The sequence below is a fragment of the Carlito syrichta genome, unplaced genomic scaffold, assembly GCF_000164805.1.
Source record: "Carlito syrichta isolate Samal-C Ts95f unplaced genomic scaffold, Tarsius_syrichta-2.0.1 Scaffold303586, whole genome shotgun sequence".
Classification (NCBI taxonomy): Eukaryota; Metazoa; Chordata; class Mammalia; order Primates; family Tarsiidae; genus Carlito; species Carlito syrichta.
In genome coordinates, this window is record NW_007247682.1 from 224,259 (window position 1) to 230,329 (window position 6,071).

Here is a 6,071-nt window from a genome sequence, read left to right on the forward strand (position 1 = left end):
GTGAAGTTAAACATCAAAGTAACATCATCTATAAGTAAAATATGAGTTGCCTTTTGAAACACTTCCCTTTGCCATTGTGATTTCAGTTTGAGCAAACCTGACCTCCGGTTTCTAGCACCTACATCTCTTGCCTGTGGACTTTCTCTAGCTTTTGCAGTCCACTTTTTCCTGAACAACTGCCATCTGGAGAAATTATGCACCAGGAGTAGTTCTTTACCAGTGAACACTGGTGAGGGTTGTAAATACAAGTTATAGTGATGTAAATTTATGGTAATTTAAATAAATGGCATTAAAAAGCAATAATATAATTATGCTATTAACTAAAAAACAGCAAGATTTTTGGGATAATTATTATTATTAACAGAAATTATATTAATACAAGTAGTATATTCTTGCACACCAAATAAAAAGACAAAAAATTAATAGATTTCTCATATCCCTCCACCTTGTTTATTTCAGAAACAGGGCCTAACTCTGTCACTCAGACTGCAGTGGAGCCCAGATTATTTCTCACTGTAACTTGTAATGCCTGGTCTCATGGGAACCTCCTAGCTCAACCTCTGGAGTAGCTAAGACTACAAATACGTTTTCTTTATAATTTTATATTTTAATCTCTTGTAACTAAACGTTTATAACCCAACAAATATTTCAGTGCAAAATATGAATGGAAGACTATAAACAAAATTGTGGATATCATATGAAAAAATACCCAACCTATCATGAGTTCATGAATTTTCTCCAAGTGAGATAAATGTAGCAATGGTGCATGTTAACCCCTCCCTGGTGTCCTGGTTCTACTCAGGTAAAGAGCTCCCTTTACTTGACTCTCTCCTCAAATAAGTCTTCCTCAGAGATAGGTGGTTCCTGACTTGACATACCCACCTTATGTCCATTGTATACCCTTTTATTAAAGAATAGATGTGAGGAGTTAGAACCTTAGCAAAGCATACTTGAAATCTATATAAATACTAATGTTTTCTGAGGAATCAAAATTTCAATACATTTGACCCTGAACCACATCTTCTAATGTCACAAGGAAGTAGATTAGCACAACTAGTAGGTGGACAACAAAATGGGAGCAGATAAGGAATAAGGACCCTTCTTAGTGTAAGGCTGTCTGTGTGAATCCAGGCAACCCTATAGGGCAACAGTTGCATCCTCATCCATCTTCCAATGCACTCCCAGAAAAGGGGATCCCGGGGCAAGTTCTGCTCTAGATGCTCTACTCCTCAGACCTACACAAATGGATAAATTTGTTGTCCAATCATGCATCTTCAGAATACCAGATACCCTCTAGAGGTTATAAACTTTAATTGCAGAAGAGATGTTGTCACTGAACTGTGTAAAGGGATGACATCAAGTCATCCAAGTGAGAATATTAGCTGACCTACAAATGGGCACAAGTCTTCCTTTGGTGGTGAACAAACTGACAAGTGGGTAATGATCTACTATCCATATAGCAACTGCTTTGAGTCTCTTGGGTGGGGTCTCTGGACATCAAGTTGATGTGTAAATGATTAATAAGTAGATACCCTAACTTTTCATAACAATTTTGATAAAGCTATGGACATGCTGGCATATGCTTTCCACTGCATCCCACCCTATGACAGAAGATGAGGGGCCAAAGGACATAGATGTGTCTTGGAATGCTCTCACTGGATAGGTCCACATCTAAAATACTTGGTTTTGAATCATAAGACTTTCAGAAAATTGCATCTTTTAAAAACATTTTTTTTTTTAAAAATTAGGACTATATAGTCAATGTTAAGTTTTTTTTTTACACAAGTGAAGTACAGAAAAGGGAGAAAGCTACTTCCTCTATAATCTGATGTTATATCCCTTGTATCTGAAGATCTTGTTCTTCTCTTCTACTTGGTACAATAGGAAGATTTTATTCATTCATTCTCTTCAGGTGGTCATGTCATCAAAACCAGTAAACAAGGATTCTGATTTTGGGGGTTTTGCCTTTATGAATTTTGTGAAGGGTCAAATGTGGAACATGGGCCTGCAGAGGGTCTGGCAAGCAGTCTTCTGAGTCTGGAAGTACCTCTTTGTCTTTCCTGATCTGTTGGTTTGCTAGATGTTGCTCTCATTCCTCTAGGTTGGGTTTTCCATTTCAGTCAGCACTCTTCCAGATTTTGACCAAGGTGCTTTATGGTCTCTGAGATTTTTCATTCCTTTAAGAAGCTTTAAAATGTGCCATTGTGAGGACTTAATACTCTGAAGGTTTGGTTATTATTAGTCATTATGGGAATTTGAAATATAGGAATTGCTGTCTTCATCTCTAAAATTCTATTTACAGACATTAGATGAGGAGATTAACTTGCCATATAATTGTATTTTTTCTATAAATGCAAGTGGAAATGAATGTGTATATAAGTTGAAGAGGCCGGCTAAAGACTAAGTTGATAACTATGTCAGTATACCTCTTTGACATATTTTCACACCATTTCACATTATTTTCCTTCCAGAACTTATTTGTAAGTTCTTTAAAAACTGAGCCTTGTGAACTGAACATACTTTATGATCCTTTACTAAAATATTTTGGATATTTATGACACTGATTTGTTTCGCTTCTATACTTATCTATTCATTATTTGATTAAAATAAATAATTTACTCTTTAGTTTCTTTGAGGTACAGCTGAGAGTCGAATGCAACTTTGAAAAATAATTGATTTTATGTGGGCTTAATTAAATTAAATTGATTGAGCGTGCAATATGATTGTTTGCAACCAGTAGTTCAATAAGACAAAAACACATAAAATCTATGAGGACAGTCCAACTTTTATGTTGTTTTGTATCTTCAATCAAAGAATATATATTTAAAAACATTTTATGAAATGTTTGGTGTATTTTATGAAACTGGTGTTAAGCAGTGTATTAAGTTAATATGTACAATTAAAGTGATGGAAATATTTTGTAATTTTAAATAAACACAATTTAAAAACAATGACATAATTTTCTTCAGTTAGTCTGACAACAAGCCTTTTGGGATAAAAATTATTACCAGCAAAAATTACAAGAAGGAAATCAATATATTCTGCACACCAAGAAAAACATATTATTATTATTATTACTATAGGGACAGGGACTCAGTCTGTCACCAAGACCGGAGTGCTGTGACTGATCACAACTCACTGTAACCTGGAAATCCTGGGCTCAAGGGATAATCTTGCTTCAGCCTCTGTAGAAGATAGAACTACTGAGAAGTTTATATTTTAATTCAATTACTATTTTCTCTAATGAGAAAAACTTTACCCTGAAACAAATAGTTTAGAGCTAAATGAGGGCTACAAAAGAAAATGATGCACTTCCACTAGTGCAAAGAATGAAGAACCCATCAGAAAATTGGATCATGTACTTTCTTCCAGGGGAGATAAATAAAGTCACAGTGCTTGGTATTTCCTCCCTGGTCTTATGATGCTACTCAAGCAAAGAGCTCCCTTTACTCAGGTATCTTCTCAAATATATCTTCCTCAGAGACAGCTGGTCGCAGAAGCACACACATAGCTTAGTTTTTTCATAAAACTTATTTACCTAACATTATACGGTTCTTAATGTATTCCCTGCCTTCTCTATTAAAATGCAAGAGGTAGCCAGGTTCAGTGGCTCAGCCTGTAAACCCACGCCTTTGGGAGGCTGAGGTGAGTGGATTGCCTGAGCCCGCAGGTTCGAGACCCGCCTAGGCAACTTGGTGAGACCTCATCTCTACAATAAATCAAAAAATCAGCCGGGCGTGGTAGTGCATGCCTGTAGTTCCGGCTACTTGGAAGGCTGAGGCGGAAGGATCGCCGGAGCCCAGCAGGTCGAGGCTGCGGTGACCGGGAGCGGCCACTGCACTCCAGTCTGGGTGACAGAGTGAGACTCCAACTCAAAAAAAAAATGCAAGAGGTATATAGAAAGTGACACAGTTTGTTTATTACATTTTCCCCGACTCTTTAAGTAGATCATCTATAAATATGTTGTTTAATGAAGTGACTAACAAAAAGAAGGAATGAAATAACATTTAGACAGTTTGGGGGTTTGCAAATTTTTCCCTAAACAAGTCTACTGTGTCTTGGGTAGGATAAGGAGGTGCAGTCACTGCAGGTAGTTGTCCAAGGTGCTGCTCTGAGGTCACTGAATTCATGGGACATAAAGGCACAGAGACCTACATGGCCTTGGTGTCAGTTGTACTTGGTGCACGCACTCAGGTTTGTGAGTATCTACCTGATGTCTATGCCCAGTTATCAGGGAGCCCTAAGTATCCCTGATCACTTTGTTCTTCATCTTAATCCCTTTATTTAAAGAATAAACCTAGGAAAATAGAACTCGTGAGAGAGTACCCAAAATCTATTTAAATAAGAACTTTATAGCTGATGAATCAAAATCTGAATGAATTATTTAAAGATGAGCCTAAACAGCATTTTCAGAGGACATGTGGCTGGTAGATTAGCACATAGTAGATGAACAGTAAGGAGAGGAGACAATGAATAAGGTGAGTTCTTAGAGTGAAGTTGTCTATGTGACTCAAGATAGGCTGAAAGGGCAGCAGCTGTATCCTCATCCACACCAAATGCATTCCCAGAATGGTGCTTGCAGGGCAAGTTTCACTCCAAAAATACTTTGCTTCTTATAGCTATGAAGATTGAGAAACCCACTGTTCAATTACGCACCTTTAGCAGACCAGACACCTCCCAGAAGTAATAAGCTTTAATCACAGAAGAGATATGGATACTGAATTGTCTAAAAGAACCACATCAAGTCGTCCAGGGGAGAATATTAACTCTGTTGACACACAAATGCTGTGAGGTTTTCACTCGAGGAGAAAAATCAGAGAGGTGATCTTCCTTCCATATAGCAACTGTTTTGAGTCCCCTTGGTGGGATCTACAGACAACAATTTGATGTCTAAACAATTAATATGTAAATGTCCTATCTTTTCATAAAAGTTTTGATAGAACTATGAACACACTGGTATTTATTTCTCCCTGCATCCCATTCCATGATAGAATGTGAGGAGTAAAAGGCACATAGATGTACCTTGAAATGCTCTCATTGAAGACGTCCACATCTGAAACACCTCATTTTACATTGTAAAGATTTCAAGAAATGACAACTTGATTAAACATTTTATGTTTAAAAAAAGAAGTACTATATGATACGATGGTGGCTGGAAGTTTTTCTTCCACTACAAAATACATGAAAGGATAAAATTACAGCATTTATCATTACACATTACATCCCTGGTAACTAAAGATAACATTTTCTTGCCTTTTATTTGACACAGTAGGCCAATTTATTTTCTGTTTTCATTTTTAAGTGGTCGGGTTATAATGCAAGTAAGTGTGGTTCTGATTTTAGGGTTTTTTATTTATGGATTTTGTGGAGGATTGTATGTAGAATGTGGGCTGAGACAGGGTCTGGGAGCATATACTTCTCCAAAGTTAACATTTCTTTCACTTGTTTCATTTAGATATTTTCCTTTTTCTCACTTTTCACATCTATTTTATCAAATTCTTATTTTTTTATTTTAAAGATGTAGGGTACAATTCAATTTTAGGTATACAAGTGGTCTATGGGTGCTTTTCATTTTCTTCTCTGCACTAATACATATTTTTCTCTTTAATATGAGCACTACTACTTTTGTATTTGGAAAAGGTAAAAAAGTTAGAAAAGCAAAGTAGATAACTTCATGAACATACATTAAATTCCATGAAGGGAAGTAAATGTGTTTAGTGTGCACATTGATTTTACATGAGGGTCACTTATACATAGCATATGCATATGGTCTATAACAAACATTAATTGTTGGAAGTAGATTCTGCCATCTAAATGTAAAAGGACCCATTACACTGATGAGACTAGCCCATACATCTATCAGTTTCCACTGTTACTTTAGCTTAGCTTCTAATTTATATTAATAAATACTTTTTAAGTAGCAAAGTTATTTTCAATAATTCATGCCAGATTTGACCTGTACTCAATTTCAAGATCTTGCTTTTAAATCATATGTCCTCAAAGGAAGACATCGAGCAGCCAACAGACACATGAAAAAATGTTCAACCTCATTAATCATCAGGGAGATGCAA